Source organism: Pan paniscus, chromosome 2 (assembly GCF_029289425.2).
Source record: "Pan paniscus chromosome 2, NHGRI_mPanPan1-v2.0_pri, whole genome shotgun sequence".
NCBI lineage: Eukaryota > Metazoa > Chordata > Mammalia > Primates > Hominidae > Pan > Pan paniscus.
In genome coordinates this window covers 144,295,365-144,319,370 of record NC_085926.1, presented here as the reverse complement: position 1 = coordinate 144,319,370, position 24,006 = coordinate 144,295,365, and the positions used below count along the sequence as shown (strand labels likewise).

The 24,006-nt window shown below is 35.9% G+C and overlaps 1 protein-coding gene across 6 annotated transcripts in view; it reads left to right on the top strand.

Moving 5' to 3' along the window:
• Positions 1–22,519, top strand: part of PLSCR2 (phospholipid scramblase 2) — an 81,412-nt gene extending 58,893 nt beyond the window's left edge. For 4 of the 6 annotated variants that reach the window (XM_003826498.4, XM_055110593.2, XM_055110594.3 and 1 more), the window contains one exon: positions 3,641–4,185. The gene's annotated coding sequence lies outside the window, so the exon portion shown is untranslated. Of the gene's footprint in view, positions 1–3,640; positions 4,186–18,136; positions 19,868–22,107; positions 22,151–22,456 lie in introns of those variants that run through there. The other 2 variants (XR_008624902.1, XM_063602969.1) reach the window with 2 other exon arrangements.
• Positions 22,520–24,006: the final 1,487 nt, after the last annotated feature.

The following is a 24,006-nucleotide window of genomic DNA, read 5'->3' as shown; positions in this document are numbered from 1 at the left end:
TCAAAAAGCTTATCCACCATGATCTAGTGGGCTTCATTCCTGGGATACAAGGCTGGTTCAACATAACACAAATCAATAAATGTAATCCATCATATAAACAGAACCAAAGACAAAAACCACATGATTATCTCAATAGATACAGAAAAGGCCTTTGACAAAATTCAACAGTGCTTCATGCTAAAAAGTCTCAATAAACTAGGTATTGATGGGACATATCTCAAAATAATGAGAGCTATTTATCACAAACCCACAGCCAATATCGTACTGAATGGGCAAAAATTGGAAGCATTCCCTTTGAAAACTGGCACAAGACAAGGATGCCCTCTCTCACCACTCCTATTCAATATAGTGTTGGAAGTTCTGGCCAGGGCAATCAGGCAAGAGAAAGAAATAAAGAGTATTCCATTAGGAAAAGAGGAAGTCAAATTGTCCCTGTTTGCAATTGACATGATTGTATATTTAGAAAACCCCATCATCTCAGCCCAAAATCTCCTTAAGCTGATAAGCAACTTCAGCAAAGTCTCAGGATACAAAATCAATGTGCAAAAATCACAAGCATTCCTATACACCAATAACAGACAAACAGAGAGCCAAATCATGAGTGAACTCCCATTCACAATTGCTTCAAAGAGAATAAAATACCTGGGAATACAACTTACAAGAGATGTGAAGGACCTCTTCAAGGAGAACTACAAACCACTTCGCAACGAAATAAAAGAGGACACAAACAAATGGAAGAACATTTCATGCTCATGGACAGGAAGAATCAGTATCATGAAAATGGCCATACTGCCCAAGGTAATTTATAGATTCAATGTCATCCCCATCAAGCTACCAATGAACTTTCTTCACAGAATTGGAAAAAACTACTTTAAAGTTCATATGGAACCAAAAAAGAGCCCATATTGCCAAGACAATCGTAAGCAAAAAGAACAAAGCTGGAGGTATCATGCTACCTGACTTGAAACTATACTACAAGGCTACAGTAACCAAAACAGCATGGTACTGGTACCAAAACAGAGATATAGACCAATGGAACAGAACAGAGCCCTCAGAAATAATACCACACATGTACAACCATCTGATCTTTGACAAACCTGACAGAAACAAGAAATGGGGAAAGGAGTCCCTATTAAATAAATGGTGCTGGAAATACTGGCTAGCCATATGTAGAAAGCTGAAACTGGACCCCTTCCTTACACCTTATACAGAAATTAATTCAAGATGGATTAAAGATTTAAATGTTAGACCTAAAACTGTAAAAACCCTAGGAGAAAACCTAGGCAATACCATTCAGGACATAGGCATGGGCAAGTACTTCATGACTAAAACACCAAAAGCAATGGCAACAAAAGACAAAATTGACAAATGGGATCTAATTAAACTAAAGAGCTTCTGCACAGCAAAAGAAACTACTATCAGAGTGAACAGGCAACCTACAGAATGGGAGAAAATTTTTACAATCTACCCATCTGACAAAAGGCTAATGTCCAGAATCTACAAAGAACTTAAACAAATTTACAAGAAAAAATCAAACAATCCCATCAAAAAGTGGGCGAAGGATATGAACAGACACTTCTCAAAAGAAGACATTTATGCAGCCAACAGACACATGAAAAAATGCTCATCATCTCTGGCCATCAGAGAAATGCAAATCAAAACCACAATGAGATACCATCTCACACCAGTTAGAACAGCAGTCATTAAAAAGTCAGGAAACAACAGATGCTGGAGAGGATGTAGAGAAATAGGAACACTTTTACACTGTTGGTGGGACTGTAAACTAGTTCAACCATTGTGGAAGACAGTGTGGCAATTCCTCAAGGATCTAGAACTAGAAATACCATTTGACCCAGCCATCCCATTACTGGGTATATACCCAAAGGATTATAAATCATGCTGCTATAAAGACACATGCACACATATGTTTATTGCAGCACTATTCATAATAGCAAAGACTTGGAACCAACCCAAATATCCATCAATGATAGACTGGATTAAGAAAATGTGGCACATATACACCATGGAATACTATGCAGCCATAAAAAAGGATGAGTTCATGTCCTTTGTAGGGACATGGATGAAGCTGGAAACCATCATTCTCAGCAAACTATAGCAAGGACAGAAAACCAAACACCACATGTTCTCACTCATAGTTGGGAATTGAACAATGAGAACACTTGGACACAGGATGGGGAACATCACACACCAGGGCCTGTCATGGGGTGGGGGGAGGAGGGAGGGATAGCATTAGGAGATATACCTAATGTAAATGACAAGTTAATGGGTGCAGCACACCAACATGGCTCATGTATACATATGTAACAAACCTGCACATTGTGCACATGTACCCTAGAACTTAAAGCATAATAATAAAAGTAAATAGATAAATAAAATCACCTTTAAAAAGAGCACAGCAAAAGAAAAATTGAATAACTAAATCACTATTGGAAATAAAACAAAATGAAATGACTATCTTGTAAAAATAAATAAAATCATTTGTTTCCATTTGTTCTTAATTTTTAGGGATTGAATTTTCTCTTCTAATTTTATTTTTGTATATATTAAGGATCTATAAATTTTCAGGGCAAAATTATATCATATATATATAAAAGTCTACGTAAGTACATAGAGATGTTTTCATTCCTTTTACTAGTTGCATAGTATGTCATTAAGTGGCTATGTCATGGTTTCTTCAAACAATTCCCTACAATTGGACTTTCATTTTCCTTGAAATTTTTTATGATTCCAAGTAAGCTTTCATGAATAAACAGGCATACATATTTTATATTTTTCCTAGTGCATATTTAGAAGTGATTTGAAAAGTGGAATATCTGTTCAAATTATCCTTCATAGAATTTATTTATCTATGAATTCCCATCAGCAATTTAGAACAGTGTTCAGTTGCCCAGAGCCATTCAGGTATATATTATTATATTTTTGTGTGGTTTCCAATACAGTGAGATATGTTATCCTGACATAGTTAGATGTTTTATTATCTCATTTTCAATAAAGTTCAGCATTAAAAAAGAAAGGGAAGACATATAATATTTTGTAGTAAAAACTGTACCAGTGTTAGAAACTAGGATTTCCAGCTGTCAGAAACTTAAAGGCATTTGTAATTTGTTTTGTAGGGAAGATTGAATTGAGAGAGGGGACAGCCAACCCACAATTTACTTCATGCAAAGAAAAGTATGCTTAGGAAATAAGGGTATCCCTTTCAGCTTCAGCAAACTCCTCCAACAGCCACTCTCCCCATAAGTGTTACCACCAGCAGAACTCTACCAAAGCCAATAACCCCAAATGGCAAATGATGGATGAGAACATTGGTATAGCAGTGGAGCTACAGAAAAAGCAATGTCTAGATGACCTCCCAGCAGCCTAAATAATTCATCAGATGCCAGATTCGAATGATGAAGGGTACCCAGGGCACTCATCTCTAGCATATGCTTAGTACAGACAGTATGCCAAGTCATGTGGAGGTATTTGTATGTGGCTTTAGTTGTGCCAATTAGAGAAGGGGAGGGCTTGCAAATATGGCAGTCAGATGCAAAACCAACCCAAAATGAGGATTAGAGGTACTGACATTATCTCTTTTACAACCATGTCTTACTTTCCTTTCTTCTCTCTCTCTGCATAGGATTCCGGATCTTTGGCTAGGCAAAATGAAACTATAACTGATCTAAACGGTTCCTTCCTTCTTCTACTGTGCAAGGAAGATGTGAGGAAAAACTCGCACACTATCTGTGGAACTCATTTAAATTCAAATACTAGATAAACATTTCGCATTGAATATTTACATGGAGAAAAATCATCAAACATCAACAATTATCAAGTTAATTAATAAAAATACTAGGTATTGCAAAAAAGGCTTAATTTGAATTTTAGTGAGATTTGAGAGAATGGTGTGTATTTGTTTCTGAAACAGGCATACAGAAAAAAGAACATTCTGATGTGCCAAATTTTAATAAAATTGAAAAATATGATGACCCTATTTTAAAGTATGATGGAGGCACCAGAACAACAGATTGCATAAAATAGATAGCTAACACAATAAATTAAAAAATAGGTTTTGGAAGTTCTCCCAGAAGTAAGATTAAACACTGAATATAAAGAAAAAAGTTAAGACCTAGCAAAAAAATATGTCAATTTCAATTCATGCACAATAAGAATTCCAGAAGGAGAAATCAGTTGGAGGCAAGAAAATATATTGTTAATGTAAAAAAATTTATTTGCAATCAAGACATACTATAGTCTTTAAATTAATGGATTTACCATAAAGCAGACAAAAATGAATGAAAATGACATACTTATGATTATTTTTCAAAAAACATTATTACATGGCTAATATATGGAAGACTTTTTAGGTAGTAATAGAATAGTTTCTGTGGCTTAACTTCCATGATATACCCACATTCTAGTTTATTATATTTTCTACCTCACCAGCAGCATTTAATCAAATTTAGCACACTTTAATAGCAGGCATTTAAAAGAACCAAAGGATTTAGAACGAAAAGGTAGATTCTATAAAAGTATTTTTGTCCTTGCCCTCCTTTTTGCCATACCTGCCTTTGAGTAGAGACCTTACCACTGTAGGAATTTTTTCCTTCAGCATGATGTGACTTATACAGATATGGTGTCTTAGGCTCATTCCTAACAGTGGCTCACTTTGCCCATCTTTCTTACTTTGAAAAAGCAAAGGAACTGTATCACATCTCAGGCCACCATTTTGCCCACCAAGTCCTAAATCTTGGTTTCTAGATACTATTTTCCACTCAAATCAACTGGGCTTGTTTTGAGAATGGTTGATCCCAGGATTTTGGTAGGGAAAGGTGTAAGATAAGCTTTGTACAACTTGTGGAAACTCAAGGAGGTGCTCAAGTAATGATGCTGACATGGCAAAAGATAAAGGAAGGAACTTGAAAGGGTTCTCCCCAACAAAATTAAGAATGTTATTACTTCCTGAATAAAATTGGACACGGTAAGTTCATACAGATATTCTTATAAGTAAATAAATTAATTAAAGGTTTGATGAAGACCATGATATACACGGTTTCAATTTATTTTCCCTCAAATTATTTTAATTTCAGAGGGAAAATGAGTAACATGTTAGAGAATGTCTAGCAGCCAACTCCATTAAAGTAAATTTAAAGTAAAATAATTAAAGTAAACGTCATCAGTAATGGGATAAAAGAAAATCAAGTACCACCTAATAGGATGCACTAAGACACAGCATCACATAGATCTTGATGTGTACAGGAAAGAAGATAATAAAGTCTTTTTTTTTTTTTTAATGCTTGATGAGCTTGCCTGTCCTTGTGGTAAACCTTTTGGCCTGTGAATTGTGTTTACGCAGTTCATAGCTTGGCTTAGTTTCAAGTATGTTGTATAGTTACCTTTGTTGCACCCCAGTCTTCGTATTCTTTTAGTGATAACTTTTGTTCAAGATGTAGGCTACTTTGCCAGAGGGTTTTACCACATGTTTGCTCCTTGGAGATAATCTGTATCTTGTGGTATTCTTACCTGTAATTCACTGTTCTTTCCACTCAATTATTGTTAGTTAGTTGGTGGTGGGAGATGGGGGACAGAATATTCCCTGATGTTTTGGTTTAAGCCTCCCTCTTAAGCAGGCACACTCCAACTCAATGTAATCCTGAAGTCAGAGACTGTAGGGTCTTGGCCAACTTGCTGCTTTAATCATGTCATCATGCAGCAAGCATTCACTAAGAGGCCAGTGCTGGCTAAAAATCTGAGTTGTGTCTGGGTATGTTTATGTCAAGGGAGTTGTGGGATGGAGAAGAGTGAGTTGATAAAACTTTCAGGCAAAATATAATGAACAAGCAGACAGATCTAATGATTTTGGATAGAAACATACTAGAATAAAAAAGTTCTGAGAAAGTTCCTTTTCATGGCCCCTTGCCTTAAGTGGCTTAGTGAGGGGAAACTGCTTAGAGTATTGTCTCTACTATTATCCTAGGACAGAAAGTGCCTCCTTTACACAGCCCTTCCTTCTCTAATCCCTCTTTGCTCCCACCCTTTCCCCGGAAGTCAAGCATCCTTGGCCTGAGGGGGAAGGCAATGACTGAGAAGTTTCTTTTCCTGCTCCATGAGGGCCTAACACCCAGGAGAGGAGAAGTTTGGGTGCTTGCCTCATGCTAGGACCTGTGTCACTGTGGGGTGGTTGTAACAGTGCATGGAAGTAACATTGTTACTCCCTGACTTGGAGTAACATTGAGGAGGAAGAGTTGTGATGGCTGGGGGATGGAGCTGTGTTTTGTATTGGGAAGGAATTTCTGGGCACATGGATCAGTGGGGAAGGGGGAGAATAAAGAGGGAGGGAAAGAACAAGGCTAAGAGATGTGACTGCCTGACCTGCATACCTCTTGGAGGAGACTTGTGGGTGGGGGGAAGTGAAAGTGTAAACTGGAGACCAGACTGAGGATAGAAACAAAAAAGAACACACAGGCAGTTAAATTGCAGAAAATCACTGTGTGGACTCCTGGCATCAAGTTAATTAACATCTCTCTACAGCTTAGGTATTAAAGTTTTAGCTGAGTTTGGGCTCAAAAGGAGCTACTGTAACATTAGTGTAATTAGAAAAAACTCAATAGAGAATTGCTGCTATCATTTAAGGATAGAATGATTTAAAATGGCTCTGGGCACAATTAAGTGCTACTGATGCTGTGAAGTGCCAGAAGAGTGCACAGAAGTTCTCTCCAAGTCCTGCCCTACTCCTGCCCTTGTTATTACCCACGATGCAATGGCTTCCTGACTTTCCTAGAACCTTCCTGCACCTGGCCCTATCTCTTTCAAGCTCTGTGTTTCTCCCTGTGCCTTAATTTTCCTCAATTTTCAATAGTATAGTTGTCATTGATAGTAGTATCTACCTGTATTAGTCTGTTTGTGTTGCTACAAAAAATACCTGAGCCTGGGTAATTTATAAAGAAAAAAAGGTTTCTTTGGCTTCCATTTAGTCATGCTAATCTCTCTAGCAAGTGGTGGCTCTACAGCCCTCTTTTATTCATCTTCTGAAAATGCTTTTTCCTTCTTTCTACATGGCTATGCTTCAAATTTTTATACTTTGCCTCCCTTTTAAATATAAATTCCAGCCAGGCGTGGAATTTAGTAGGGGGAAACTGCTTAGAGTATTGTCTCTTTAATTATCCTAGGACAGAAAGTGTCTCCTTTACACAGCCCTTCTTTCTCTCACCCCTCTTTGCTCCCACCCCTTCCCTGGAAGTCAAACATCCTTGACTGTAATCCCAGCACTTTGGGAGACCAAGGTAGGCGGATCACAAGGTCAGGAGATCGAGACCATCCTGGCTAACACAGTGAAACCCTATCTCTACTAAAAATACAAAAAATTAGCTGGGTGTGGTGGCGGGCACCTATAGTCCCAGCTACTTGGGAGGCTGAGGCAGGAGAATGGCATGAACCCAGGAGGTGGAGCTGGCAGTGAGCCGAGATCATGCCACTGCACTCCAGCCTGTGTGACAGAGCGAGACTCCATCTCAAAAAATAAATAAATTCCAATTTTAAGTTATTTCTTTTCTCCCACATCTGTGTAGGCTGTTAGAAGCAGCCAGGGTAAATCTTGAATGCTTTGCTGCTTAGAAATTTCTTCCACTAGATACCCTCAGTCATCACTCTTAAGTTCAACCTTCCACAAAGTCCAGGGTCATGCAGCTAAGTTCTTTTTTCTAAGGCATAACAAGGGTGACCTTTGCTCCAGTTCCCAATAAATTCCTCATTTCCTTCTGAGACCTTGTCAGCCCGACCTTTGCTGTTTGCATTTCCATCAGCATTTTGGTCACAGCCACTGAGCAAGTCCCTAAGGAGTTCCAAACTTTCCCTTGTCTTCTTGTCTTCTTCTGAGCCCTTTAAACTCTTGCCCTCTCCTTTTCCATGTGACATGCTGGTTCCCTTCACCTTTCATCTTGATTGTAAGCTTCCTGAGGCCTCACCAGAAGCAGATGCTGGCACTATGCTTCATGTGCAGCCTGCAGAACCATGAGCCAAATAAACCTCTTTTCTTTATAAATTACTCAGCCTCAGGTATTCTTTTAAAGCAATGCAAAATGGATTAATACACTACCTCATAAGGTCAGTGTGAAGATTTAGTGATCTAATGCGGGTCCAGGGACATGAGAAGGTTCCTGCAGTAGAACAAACATAGAAAAAAGGACTGTGTGTTGGTAAAGATCAACAGTTTTTAAAACACAGGGAGGTGGCTCAAAGCCAATGTGGAATATTTGGGCTACATTAAATTTCTGTTTTGCAACTTTTAATGGCATATAAAACCATTCTGAACCCCATGAGGAATATTGATTATCCTCTCAGAAGAGAAAATAAGTCTTTATGCAAGATGCCAAACTAAGGAATGATTCTCATCTCACAGAAGTGTAGACTAGCATCTGGGCTAGAGACTGTTTTTTCTTAGCCTCATAGCATCAAAATGCAGAAGCCATTGTCTGAGGGGAGTAAAAATCTCATACCCTAAAACCAGATGAAACATAGCTGAACAATATAGGGTTTGAACTCAGGATTTACAAGGTGGGAGGGCTATAGAATGATAAGCAATACACAGAGCTCTGAACTTACTATTCCCACAAACCAAGCACTGAAGTCAAATTTTAATCTAATATTATTCTGTGGCTGAAAATACCCTATTAATGACAGGTTATAAATTTATCTAATTTGGAAATGAACTAGATTTGGAAAACCAATACTTGAAATCTACTTGCCTACTAATGGCAATTTGTTTCTGCCTGTGGATTCTGGCCTCTTGTCATTAATATATTGAGGTTATTTCTGTCTGGCAGAGGTAGGAAACAAACATCAGTTTATTTCTTCCTAAAATTGCATTTTCTCTTGAGAATCAGTTTCTAAGAAACATTTCAACTTTTATCAAATATTGCCAATAGACAGTAGTAATTCAGAGATAATCCAGATAAATTCTCTTTCAGATACCCTTTACAGAGTAAATTGGATCTACCACGTACATGCTAAGTACATTTCTTTTAAATTGTACTGACAGAATTTTCTCACCATTGTTGCTCATCACAGGCAGAAGTGCATTTGTTTGCAAAATCCTTTGTTTTGCAATCTAATTTTTGTGTGTGTGTGAAAAAGATAGTCACTCATATAAATGCATTTGTGGCATTTATTCCATGAGAACTGAGGGGGAAACCAATATAAAAATATAAAATTGATTGATTTAAAGGAGATAAAGTTGATTATCAGCCAATTAATAAATACATACAAAGATATTGCTCTGGGCTATTGGTTTTGTTAGGTATATTGGCCTCAATAATGAACAAAATTATTATCCTCAAGGTGCTTAAGTACAGGCATACATGTGAAAAGTGTTATGATCGAGTTCAAGGTATATAGAAACTAAGTATTGGGAATGCTGAACTCAATTTTAATGAAATTCTTCCTGTGGGTGGTGACTTTTAAACTAAGACAGAAAGTTTGCTCAGCACAAGAGAATTGGGGAGAATACAGTTTTAGACAGAGGAAAGAACTTGGACAGAGTTCACATCGGTCCTCTGCAATGTGGCTGGACCATTAGCTTTGTGTTCTTGTGTGCATTGCAGGTGCTGTGCAGGGAGGGAGGTGCGGCATGTGAAGGAAGGCTAGATAATGCAGTGCCTTGTTAGCCATGTTAAGAAGTTCACCCATCTTATCCATGCTCTTTCTCTTGACTGGACAGCCTTTCCTAGACTTTACAACCATTCCTGAAAGATCAAATCAAGTGTTTCCTCCTCCATGTAGCTCTCTTTCAGTCTCCAGGAATCCTGATGGCAGGCTTGTCTGAAATTGTACCTTTTTCTTTAGCACCATGGCTTGACTGATTGTTCTCTAGGAACTAGTATAGATTCTACAGTTAGAGAAGTTCTTTTTGAACATGCTAAAACTGGATACACAGCATATGGCCTAAAATTGTTGAATTACCCATCTTTCAAATTTACAGGGTGAATTGATGTGTATTGTAAATCTTGAAAGTTCTCAAAGTTGTCAAAGTCCATTTATGTGAAGATATTGAGTTTAGCAGTTGTTTAAATAAAATGTCAATAAAAAGTGAAGAATTATATTTTTAAAATGCATGCATTCTTTTAAATGAATTGAGGGTGAAGTTTACTACTACTATTATTATTATATCATTTATTTATTTTCTAGTCTTTGGATGTAGGGCCAAAGGCCAAGTTTGGACCTGCTGTTCTACCTTGTCTTTCTTCCATAAAGATACACATTTTATTTTTGTATACATGGAACCAGAATTTAAAGACACATAAAAACATAATTAAGTGCAGAATACTAGATTTTTACTACCATTTTCTAGTGTTTCATATCAACTTTAGCGACTAGCTTTAATAAGTGTTTTCAAAGATTTCAGGTTCTTGTAGAAAATATTTTTAAATTAATCTTTAATTAAAGTACTAAATAATATTTATCTGCTTTCCGTAATATTAATGAATATGTTTTGCATAAACTGGTTTAAGAAAAAATACAAATCACTCTTTGTAGGTGTAGAACTCAATTTGTTAGGGTAGATGTACCCTCACAATTAGAAAATCAAAGGGACAAATTTCATGTACTAGCCACACACATTCAGTGTAATTTGGGGATCATGGGTAGGTTTTATAGAGAGTTTAAAAAGTCAACCCAGTAATTTGGGTAAGTGAAGATCAGTTAAGAGAATGCCTATCTTGACTTCCTCTGAAGTTCTTTGTCTGACAATGAAAGCAATAATCACCACCAGTCCAATAGGTAGAATAATCAGACGCTTTCACATATGATTTTGATGGAAGGAAGGAGGGAAGGAGGGAAGGAAGGAAGCCAGGAAGGAAGGAAGGAAGGAAAGAAGGAAGGAAGGAGGGAGGGAGAGAGGGAGGGAGGGAAGGAAGGAGGGAAGGAGGGAGGGAGGAAGGAAGGAAAATAAAGGGGGGAAACAGAGAGGGAGGAATAGGGAAAAAATAGAATGTTCCTTTGTTTGCAGAAAAGCTAATTAGAAGTAGAAGAAATGATTGAATTCAAAAAAATTCTCAGTTGGCAGTCATTATGACAACAATTTCATTCTAGCAAGAAATCATAAATGGTTTCTATAATCAGTGGTTGAAAGTTTGAGGAGTAAAAGTGTATTTACATTGTCTCAAAGCAGCACTCAATAAGATACTTGTAAATTTATGAAGAATAAAATGATAACTTTAATGCAGCACAAAATTTAGCTCATCTTTCTGCCATTATATAACAAAAATCCACTTTCCTCCAGTTTCAAATAATAGGTTCTTCATCTTTATCTGAGCCCGCACCCCTTCAGTGCCTTTAACTCCATATTTCTATCATCAGTCTGCTCATGATGATGTATTATTTAAAATAGTACTTATTTTATTTTCATGAACCTCACTTCTTCTGAGTACTGACTAGCAGAGTCATTAACATCATATTTATATGAAACAGCTATTTAAGCCATCTATACTTTTTCTATCATACTCCCCAGAATCCTTTCAGCCTGGCCCATTGCCAAATTCCAAAGCTACTTCCACATTTTAAGATATTTGTTAACTGCAGCACCCCACTTCCAGATACAGTTGCCACCATCTTGTCTGCAGGAAACCCAAGCCACACCCATGGTGGAAACCCCAAATAGTAGATAGTACCAAACTCTACATATGACTTGCCACATAGTACCAGAGTTAATATGTCCTTTCATGGTTTAAGTCCTGGTACCTTTTTTGCACTTTTATGAATGTAGTTTCTTTTGGGCATCTTCTTCCAGAAGTGCCGCGTTTGGATGGTATACTTTCCCCTTAACTTCTTTAACTCTTCCAGAAATGTGGTAGCAGCTTCTTAATGGGCAGACACAGCCTCTTACTTGCAATAAATGACTTGATGTCATTCATTTCAGGGGATCCCTTGCTGGAGTCTTCACATAGTTTCAGTGCTTCCTGGTGCAACATATTTAATGTCTTTTCTATCTTAACTAAGCACTTATCAGGCACTATGGCTGTAACTTTTAGAGTTTGTGGTGCAGCAGTGAAACAAACACAAATTTATTTTTCCTTCCTTATAATTTCATGGATAGAAGATTTGTTTTTAGTATATATATATATACTGAAGTTCCATATATATAGATACACACATATGTGTACATATATACACACATATATGTATATATGTGTGTATATATACATATATACACACATACATATACACACATATATACATGTGTATATATGTGTGTCTATATACACACATGTGTATATATGTGTATATATATACACGCATATATGTGTGTGTATATAGACACACATATATATTATTTCTTTCCTTATTAAGTTGAGAACTTTCACCTGTTCACTTAAAGGAAGCACTTTATGTCTTCTCTTTATCATATCTGTATTGCCAGCATCACTACTCTTGCACTTTAGGGCCCTTATTAAGTAAAATAGGGTTGTTTGAACACAACGACTGTGCACTCAAACTGATAATGAAAATGTCTTACGGGAGGGTGGTGGGGACAGTGTGAATCTGCTGGACAAAGAGGTAATTTACATCCCACAGGGACAGCTCAAGATTTTCACACACTACTCAGACTGCCATACAATTTAAAACTTATGAATTGTTTATGTCTGGAATTTTTCATTTAATATATTTGGACCTCAGTTGACCATGCTGGTAACCGAAACTATAAAAATCAAAACAGCAGAAAAGCTGTGATTCCCATACCAAGATTTATATTAGGATTTTATTGCTGCATAACCATCTACCACAAACATCATGGCTTTAAATAAAACAAATTTATTGTCTTATAATTTCTGAGGTCAAAAGTCTAAAATGAGTCTTACTTGGTGTGATGGACTAAATGTTGGTGTCCCCCAAAAATTCATATGTTGAAACCCAAACCCGCAATGTGACTGTATTTGGAGATGGAGCCTATAAGGAAGTAATTAAGATTAAATGAGGTCATAAGGATGGGCCCTGATCCCAAAGGGTTAGTGTCTTCATAAGCAGAGTCACCAGAGAACTCTGTCACTTTCTGGGCACAAGCACCAAGGAAAGACCAAGGGAGGACATAGTGAGAAGGTGCCCATGTATAAATCAAGAAGTCAGCTCTCACCAGAAACTTACCATGCTGATACCTTGATCTTTTTTTTTTTTTTAATACTTTAAGTTCTGGGATACACGTGCAGAATGTGCAGTTTTGTTACATAGGTATACACGTGCCATGGTGGTTTGCTGCACCCATCAACCCATCATCTACATTAGGATACCGTGATCTTGAACTTCCAACATCCAGATCTGTGAGAAAATAAATTTCTGTGTTTAAGCTCTCTGGTCTGTGGTAATTTATTTGGGCAGCCTGAGAAGATTAATACATTGGGTTAACATCAAGTTATTGGAAGAGTTTCATTATTTCTGGAAGCACTAGGGAAGAATCTGTTTCCTTATCTTTTCAACTTTTAGAGACCACCTCTATTTCTTGACTTGTGGCCTCCTTCCATCTTTAAAACCAGCAAATGTTTCCACTGTAACATCTCCATTCTCTGACTTCAATTCTTCTGCTTTCCTCTCCCACATTTAAAGGAAGCTTGGAATTACATTGGTCCACCTGAATAATGCAGGATAATCTACCTATTTTAAGGGTACCTGATTAGCATTATCTAAAATATTTTAAGGTGCACAAATCATATTTACAAGTCATTGGATATTAAAGCTCTTTACTAGAAAAAAATGATGGAAAGCAGATGTTTTAAGGGTGAAGCTTGAATATTTTTTTGTGTGGACCAAATGAATGACTACTTTATGTGACTTGTAGCATAATCTTTATTTTACAGTCATACCTAACATTAGTGGAGCCTAAATAAGTAATGTGTTATAGATAGTATTGAGGCAAATGAAATAACTGATATTGAATAGAAGTAGAAAAGGTTATCAGTTTTACTTCCAAGTTAAAATATTGTTAACTAAGTAGAGTTAATATTAAGTTTCTTGTGAGAATCTAGCCAGAGAGAGAGAGAGAGAGAGAGAGAGAGAGAGAGGCACTGCAAGGAGAGGAAAGAGACAGAACCAAAGAATCAAGAATGTTTGCATTCTTGAGCCCACAATAGTGTAAGGACATAAGAATGTAGTGGGAGTCTAGCCAATCTGGGCTTAGGTCTCAGTCACAGCTGAATATATGCAAACTTCTTTCCCACAGACTCTCCAAATGGGATGCCCATACACACTGCCGACATCCTAATAAGCAAAATGTTATAATATCATAGTATTATAAATACTATAAGAAATATAGACCTCTGATTTATCTAAAGGGTGGTCCATTTTTATTTTTGGCTTCATTTGTGGCAGTGTCCTGCTTTATTTCACAGATCACAAACCTATTATTATACCAGGTTTACCCCTATGCTTCTAGGTTTTGGGAGTTAATGTTTGGAGAATTATACGCACTGAAGTGAAGAGTAATTTAGAGTTACAGCCACATATAGACTTATTTGTGTTCCATTGGAGGAAGGTCTTGGGAGAAATTTGTTCTACAAATGAAGAAAGAGAATAAATAATTTGAAACATGTCAAGTACATTGACCAGCTTGCTCACTAAGAATCTGTCTTCTTGTTTCCCTTGTTGGCTCAAGTCAGAACCAGTGTAGCTAATAAATTATGCAGTGCATAGCTGTTCCAACTTGGTCCGCTAAGTGGAACCATGTATAACCAGTTCCATCAATGGGAAACCCGGAAACTGGAATGATGAAAGTTTATTTTCTGATGACTGTGATAACACCAGTCATAGCTGTCTTCAGTTAGGTTGCTGTCCCTGTCCTCTCTATTTACCAGGAATTTCAGCCACCTGCAGGCTGGGTGGGTGGAGAAAAAGGAGTTACAATTTATATAAATAAGAAATAAAGAAAAAACAAAAATAACACAAAAACACTTTGTGTGGGATTTGGATCAGCTACGTTCATGGGCCAGTTTTCTAATCTGTGACTCAAAATCTAAAATATCACCCTGGAGACTTGAATTCTCAAGCAATTCCTGCAGATTCCTGTTTGTTTTCTTGTTTAATATTACTCATACCAGATCACACTCTGACTTCTAGGCATGAATGATGTGAATGAGGTTCTCTCAGAGAAACTCCTCATGGAGGTGCCAGCCAGAATGGGTAGAACAAGGTAACCCTGATGCCAATAGAAGATTAAAGACAATATCTTATATCTGTGCACTTGTATGTCTCTGAGAGCTTTGTTTTATGACTCATATTGACCAGAACTGAATCTGTTAGCCATGGCTCATGACTCAACTGCCTGCTGGGGCCAGGCAAATAAGATAAATACATGATGCTGTAGATGTCTTAAAAGACAGCCAAGAATGAACAAAGGTAGGACACTGAAAGTGCTGCTCAGCTAATGTCTCTCAAATTAAAAACAAATACGCAAACTATTTTTCTGGCTAAGCCCTCACCTGTTCTGGCCTGATTTGGCCCAAAGGTCCCCATTTGCACTAACCTACCAATTGTGTTGTCACACCCATTCACTACTTTCAGAAGCAAATGACTTATAAACACATGGGAGTATTCATAGAACTAATTACCTTCAAAATTCTGAATGGAATGTTTATTGTTGTGGTTGCTTGGATCTGCCCATCTTAGACTCTTCCTAACAGCAACTTTGAGAGACAGTGGGTTGTGGGCCAGACAGAGGACCAAACTGTTTCAACTTACCTGTCAGGTAGCCATTCCACATGTAGTTTCCAGAAACTATTCTGTTTCAAATCTTGATGTCGATAACTGACAACTGCCCTTTGTTTATGTCTATAGTCCTTTTCATTGCTGATCTAATTGAGATTTTATATAACTCACACCAAGAAATAGTAGTCTTCAGGCTAAAGAATCTATAACCTTTCTGATGCTTCATTGCTGCTGATCTAATATGAGATAAAATTCTGCTCTCTTTTGTAGAATATGCCTAGGTTTCTGGGTTTAGTATATTATAAATATGAGAGACCCACATAGATCTTCAGTATACAAAGTAGGAAGCAGACATTTATGTTTGTATCTAGGGGACACAGAAATAAACAACATAGATGCAGAGTAAAAAAGTCTTCAACCCCATCTTTCTTCTGATTTATGATTAAACATTTCTGTAAAATATATATGTACAGGCCTCTTTTGTCCTGCCCTAATACATTTTCTCCATCTATACTCTCCACTTTCCTTCCATGGCCCATCACAGCTGCTTCTGCTGTTTCTCTTTGGGATATCTGGGTTTTCTTTTTAGCTGTTTCATTAATAAATCTAAGTGACCACACAACGTCTCTAAGGATCATCTTTTTGATCTATTAAACTGAGATGAGAGTTGAACTAGGAATAATCTATAAGGTCCCACACTGAACCAACTATGAATCTTTTTTGTATGTATCAGATTTCATGAATTCAGCCAGAATTTTATTCTAGAATTAACAAACCTATAATTGGGCTGAAGCATAATACAATACGCCTATTTTCTCTAAGGATTCAGGTAAATTATCCATTTTATATAATTGTGTGGTCAACACTGTTGTTTGAAGATCTGTAATATAGAAAGTATTTACATCATGACAATGTTTAAAAATTGTTTGTATTTCATGTTCACCAGCAGCAATATATTGCTTTATTAAACTAGAGATAATCAATAATACAGCAACAATTTAAAGTTGAGATTCTTTGAGAAAACAATTGAAAGACAACCAATTTATTCAGCATGATTGCTTTATATCTTTTTGCTTGGTTACAAGTGTTAAAAAAATCAACACAGCGTTACTTAGCAAACATTAAAAACACATATATTTATATGTACATACACAACTATATATACAATATTACACTGTATAAAACCAATATATTTATTGAAAATATAGAAAAATTAATAAGTAGGTAATTGGAATTTTTTAGAAGTGTATTTGTCATTTATATATTTGTGTATTTACCAGTGCACATAGATGCTATATTTTGATTTGTTTCCTAGTAATAGTCTCCCTACATATGTTGATTATTTTACACAAATTTAGAGTGAGGGTGTCTGAAAATCTACTCCTCTATAAAAGCAATCAGAACACTGGTAAAACTTGTCAACATCAATCTTCAGAACTTGGAAAATTAACCAAAGGCTTGCAACAATCTGAAGAGCATTTATTCAAGAAAAATGGGAAAATCTCAGTAAGAAGAGTGAGCTTTGTGACATTTTGATTTACCTTATTTCCATCACCTTCTCCTCAGCATCACAGAAGCCTTGAAATTCAACTACCTTGAAGTTACAGTAGCCATAATGTGATTGATAGAATAATGGCCCCCAAGGATGTGCGTATCACAATCCCCCAAACCTATAATTACGTTGTCCTGAACAGCAAAAGTTACTGCGCATATGTGATTAAGTTAAGGCTCCAAATACAGAGAAATTATCTTGTATTATCTATGAGGCCTTGATATAATCACAGGTGACCTTATAGGACAAAGGCAGAAAGTAAAAGAGGGAAGGAGACGCTATACTGCTGATTGTGAAGATGGAGGAAGGAGGCCACAAACCAAGGGATACAGGCAGCCTCTGGAACATGGATAAGGCCAGAAAACAAAACAAAACAAAACCTGAAACAAAACATATTTTTTTGTTTCCTTAGAGCCCCTAGAAAGAATAGAGTCCTGCCGATTCAAATTAGATTTCTTAACTTCATAACTGTAATATCATACATGTGTTGTTTTAAGCCACTAAGTATGTAGTGATGTGTTGTAGCAGCAATAGGAAATTAATACAGGTTTTGGTACCTGGAAGTGGGGCATTGTTTGCTGTAGCAAGTACCTAAAAATACATAAGTGGCCTTGGAATTGTGTAATGGGTTTAAGCTGGAAGAACTTTGAGGAGCATAATAGAAAATCCCTGGATTACTTTACAAGACTGTTAGTGGAAATATAGTTATTAACAGTACTGTATGTGAGAGCTCAGAAGGAAGTTATAGGAAACATGAAGAAACTGTATTCTTTTTATATAATGATAGAATGCTTAGCTGAACTGTGTCATAACGTTATTTTGAAAGATAAATTTGATTTTTAGTTGGGATTCCAAGCAAAGTATTGAAATTGTGGTTTGGTTTCTTCCTTTTGCTTATAGCACAATGTGGGAGATAAAAAAGAAGAGAGAGAAAAAAAATCTTGAGAGAATTTTAAGAAAAAGGAATCAGGACTTGATGATTTAGAAGATTTTCATCTTATCCAGATTGCACAAGACACTAAAATGAGCACATTCAATGTCAGGAAATTGTGCTCTGGAGAGAAGGCAAAGGGAATGGCTGGACAACCTTTTGCTAGTGCTTCTGAAGCAGCAACATTTCAGAGTATTCAATCACACAAAGGACTCTTCGAAGAGTTTAGGTGTGTGATTTTTGGTTCTAAGCAGAAACCAGGAATGAAGTTGGCCTTATCAAGGAAATATCAATGGAGGAGCAAATGACAGGGAAGGAAGAAATAAAAGAAATTCACTAGAATTGCAAGTGAAAACTGCCTAATAACATTACTCAGCCGAAAACACATGCTTCCCCTTAAGAAAAATGAAGAATGATTCTGAGGGCAGAGCTGCAGGACAAGAGGGCAGAATCCTGAAGCCAGAAGGTGAAACTGACAGCCACAGAGGATTATTTCAAGTCCTCAAAACCTAGTAGAGCCTCACATGCTGGATTTCAAAATTATTTGGATTAATGATTCCTTTTTTCATTCTATATTCTCCCTCTTTGAACAGAAATGCCTCTAACAGGGAAACTATGCCTGTCCTACCATTGTGTTATGAAAAGAGTAACATGTTTTCTTGTTTTACAAATATAAGTTTGAAGAGAAATTTTTACCCATAATGGATCATACCCACAGTCACAACCGATACAAGATTTACATGGTGAGATTTTGGATGTTTCAGCTGATGAGGTTTATTTGAGATTTTGGACTTAAGTAGATTCTGTAATGTGTTGAGATTTTGGAGATTTGATATGGGGTTTATACACTTTGCATGTGGGATAGCTAGTCCTTTAGGGGAACCAAGAAAGAAATATTGTAGACAGAACAATGGTTCCCCAACATACCTATATCATAATCCAGAAAGCCAGTAGATATATTACCTAGCTGAAAAAAGGTATTTTTCAAACATAATTACATTAAGGATCTTAAGATCTTTTAACACAAGGCAAATTATCCTGTGTTATCTGAGTGGATCGAATGTAATTACAAGGCTCCTAATGAGAGAATACAAGATCAGAAGGTAAAACTAGAAAAGAGAAAGAAAATATATAATTCCTACAGCCTCCAGCACAAAGGCAACCCTGAGGACCCATCGCAATCTTCTGACCACCAGAAATTGTAAAGCTATACATTTGTGTTGATTTTTTTAATTGATACTTAATATTTTATGTATTTAGGTGCTACATGTGAATATTTGTTAAATGCAGAAAATGGGTAATGATAAAGTCCAGGGTATTTGGAATTATCCATCACCCTGAATATTTATCATTTCTTCATGTAGAAAATATTTCAAATCCTCTCTTCTAACTACTTTGAAATATACAATACATGTTGCTAACTAAAGTCAGCCAGCTTTCCTTTTGAACATTAGAACTTGTAAAATGGAGCAGCCACTTTGGAAAACATTTAGCAGTTTCTCATAAATTTAAACATACAGTTGTTAACTGACCCATCTAAAATAATAATAATAGTAACTCTTAAGTTTGTATCATCCTCTCTTCTGCTAGGATTCTTTCTTTACTTCTCTTTACCTCATCTCTTATTTCATAGTCAATATCTTTGGAATGCAAACCTGCTATTTAAAATTTACTCTTGTTTTTGGCAGTAAACATTTTTCAAAAGTATGTTTCTTCTTTGTCATTAATATTTGTCTCTTGTCTACATGTTGTGGCCTCTTAGTTACAAGTTCAATTTTTTTCTTGTATCTATTTGAGAGTAGTTCACACAATATTTGCCACAAAATAATGTAAGTTCTGCAATATTTTCAATGTATTTACAGGCACTGTTAGAATCCTCCTCTTAAATTTTGAGCTGGAAACAGGGTTTGTAGATGGATTTATTTTATAAGTTTTATTCTGAGCAACCTAAGGAAAACACAGAGAATAACAAAATCCTAATTAGGGCCAATTAGAAAATTTGGCTCCATAGAGATTCGTTCTAATTTTGTTAGAATCATGGTGCTGGAGACAGAGATCTACTCAAACCTCATTTTAAGATAATTTATCTTGTCTTTACTTGGGACAAAATGTTGCCATGTTTACCAATGCTCATTCTTCAAGATTGGTGTAGGTAAAATCCAGCCATTTCAAATGATTCTGAAACATAAAGATTTAATTGTGTTTAAATAGATTAAAGTCACATGGGAATATCAATTTGCACTCAGTTTATCATGACTGTATTAACTGGTACTTGTACTCCTAAAATTCCTTTTTGGTATTTGATAAGAGACAGACTTCATATATAAAACCACATATATTAAAAACAATTTACAAAATAAAAGATGAATCATGTTTACACCATTAAATGTAGAAAAGCTAAAACTGTAGTTGTATATTCCTGTCTCTAACCAAGCTAATATGTTTTGATAATGTTAGATGTTAAACATAAAAGGCTAAATATTTTCAATTTGTCATACTCTAAAAGCACTTACATAATCCAGTTTATGGCTATTTATGACCTACGACCCTGGTTGTCTACACCAGAGACAATAACCAGCTGTCCACCTGGATTAGAGTATTTGCATCAGGTATGGCAATGTGTTTCTCAACTTACTTGATCCATAACAACATGAATTTAGATCATTCCAGAATATAATTTGTTATAAAAAATTTTGACTGTGGATTAAAATACTGTGACTTTAACATTAAGATTTTTATATTTTATTTACATTTAAATTTTTATTTTTGATAGAGATAGTAAACTTACACTTTACATATTATAATATTGTTACATACAAATTTATTTCCTAGGAATCTCATTTAAAAATAAATGCCTACTTTTGGCCAGATGCAGTGGCTCACGCCTGTAATCGTAGCACTTTGGGAGGCTGAGGCGGGCGGATCATGAGGTCAGGAGATAGAGACCATCCTGGCTAACACGGTGAAACCCCGTCTCTACTAAAAATACAAAAAATTAGCCAGGCGTGGTGGTGGGCACCTGTAGTCCCAACTACTCAAGAGGCTGAGGCAGGAGAATGGTGTGAACCCGGGAAACAGAGGTTGCAGTGAGTCGAGATCGCGCCACTGCACTCCAACCTGGGTGACAGAGCTAGACTCTGTCTCAAAAATAAAATAAAATAAATAAAAATAAATAAATGCCTACTTTTAAAATAGGAAATTGTATTTTGAGAATGTAACTTATATTAACCTTGAGAATCCTCACTTCATCTATTGCTTGTGCGTTAGAAACCTGGTATGAAAATGTAAAATATAAACACTAATTTTGGGAAAATGTCTCTTATTCTGTCCTACATTGAATACAATTAAATCAAAGTTTATGATTTCAATTCTGATTTAATTTCCTGTGATATTGTCTCTTGAATAATTAACTTTGACAATTTAGTTGTCTGTAATCATTGGCCACATTTTATTTTGTAATACTTTAAAAATAAAATAGTATATATGTAACTTCTTGAAAAGGTTGTTTACATTTTCAATGCTTAATTATAAACTTGTCATAAATTATGATATAAATATAACAAAACCTTTTAGCATTTGGGTAAAAACTATATTAAAATATTCAAATGATAGTATAGATATTATCTGAATTTCAAAAATATTTATAATATGTACTTTAAATTTTTTGTTAACCAAATTATTGAGTATGTTAACAATAGAGACAAGACAAAACATCTTATAGACTGTAATAATAATTTTTCATTTGCCTGTTTCCATGGTGAAGTAAAATAAAATTTAATTTTAGACTACTATGATATACAAGTGACAGAAAAAAATCAAAGATATTGACAATGGATCAATTACTTTAAATATCCTAAATGTAAATATTAAGTTATGTGTTATGTTCTTTAAATATAATTTGGGTACTTCATAACCACCTTCTTTATTTTTACTCTAATAGATAAATCAGTTAACAGTTTGTCAACATTTTGATCCTCTGGGAGGTATGTACCAAACATACTGATATATTAATTCTTTAAGATATAACTTGTTTTGTTGTAGTTAGATCAACCCCCATAAATTAAAGTGTTTCTTAAGTCTGAGGAAAGCTAAACCTTGCAAACCTGAAGAGAATGTGTAGAAGGTCCTTAGATAATGAGAAGGTAAATGCAGCAATAGTCTTCTCACGGGAAAGGAAAAAATTACTGGCTGCAGGATCATTCCTGAAAATTCTGGTCTGCCCTTTTAGTATGCTAAACATAGGTATAACTCTTGAAATGGTTTTCCCACCCTGATTTCCTCAAATACAGGTATTTCAGAGAAGCAATAATTCCAGATTCTTCAGAAATTTTGTTAATAGAAGCAGAATGCAGGTAAGTTTCTGGATAGTCCAATTGTGCTCCCAAGTCTGAAAAATTAAACTGTCCTTTAGAATTTAACTGTTTTTATCTCAACTTAGTATGAGTATTTCTTTTATGTGGATGGAACCAAAATGCATGGAAATGAGTGTCTAGTTACAAAAAAAATAATACTATCATTGCTTTCTTATGCGTTAGCGATTCTAAAACTAAAATGAGCATTTATGATTTATTTAACTCATGAAAGCTTTTCCGTTTTGGCATATTATAAAAGGATGCTTTCTTTGTTTTTTTTCTTGCTGAATTATACTAAATTATTTTATTTTATGCAAGATCATTTACTACAGAAACACCATAAGTAATTACAATAAACAAGGTATATGCTAGCCATTTTGAGAGAATCAAGGAAGAGTCAGATCCAGGCTTGCACTGAAGAGCTTCCTCTGAAGTGTGAGGAATATATTTGCTGTGGTTTCAATGTGTTCACCAAAGTTCATGTGCTGGAAACTTAATCATCAGTGCAATGGTGTTGACAGGTTGGACCTTTAAGAGGTGATTAGGTCATGAGGGCTCTGCCCTTATGTATGAATTAATGCCTTTATCTCAGGAGTGGGTTAGTTGTTGTGGGAGTGGATTCCTGATAAAAGGATGCATCTGATCTCCTTCCTCCCCCTCTCTCTTAAACATTCTTACCATGTGATGCCTTCCACTACCATATGATGGAGCAGGAAGGCTCTCACCAGGTGCCAGCCCCACCTTCTTGGACTTCACCACCTCCAGAATTTTAGAAATTAATCTCTGTTCTTTATATATTACCCAGTCTGTGGTATTATTTTATTGAAATACCAAACAGACTAAGACAGAAAATTGATACATGAAAATGTGGAAGCAGCTTTGGAACTGGGTCATGGGTAGAGGCTGGAAGAGTTTGGAGAAGCAAGCTAGAAAAAGGCTAGATTGCCATCAATGGAAAATTAAGGGTGATTCTGGTGAGGACCCAGAAGAGAATAGCTATAAGGAAGTCTGAGACTTCTTAGAAATTACTTAAGTGACTGTGATCAGAGCATTGGTAGAAAGATACACATTAAAGGCAATTCTGATGAGTTGTAGATATAAATGAAAAACAAGGTGCTGAAAACTGGGGTGAAGGCCATTCTTATTACACAATTGCAGAGAACTTGGCAGAGTCGTATCCATGCCCTTGAGCTTTAGGGAAGGCAGAATTTAAGCATAATGAATGAGGATATCTAGCAGAAGGAATTTCTATGCAAAATATTGAAGGAACTGCATGATTAGTTTTAACCACTTATAGTAAGATACAAGAGCATAGAAATGACTTAAAATGGAATTTATAATTAAAAGAGAAACAGAATGGAAAAATGTGGAGATTTCACAGAGTAGCCGTATAAAGAGTAAAAAGGTATGTTTAGGAGAACAAATCAAAAGTGTAGCCAAGCAGTGGTTTACTAAGGAGATTAGTAAAAATACAAGGGAGCCAGGTA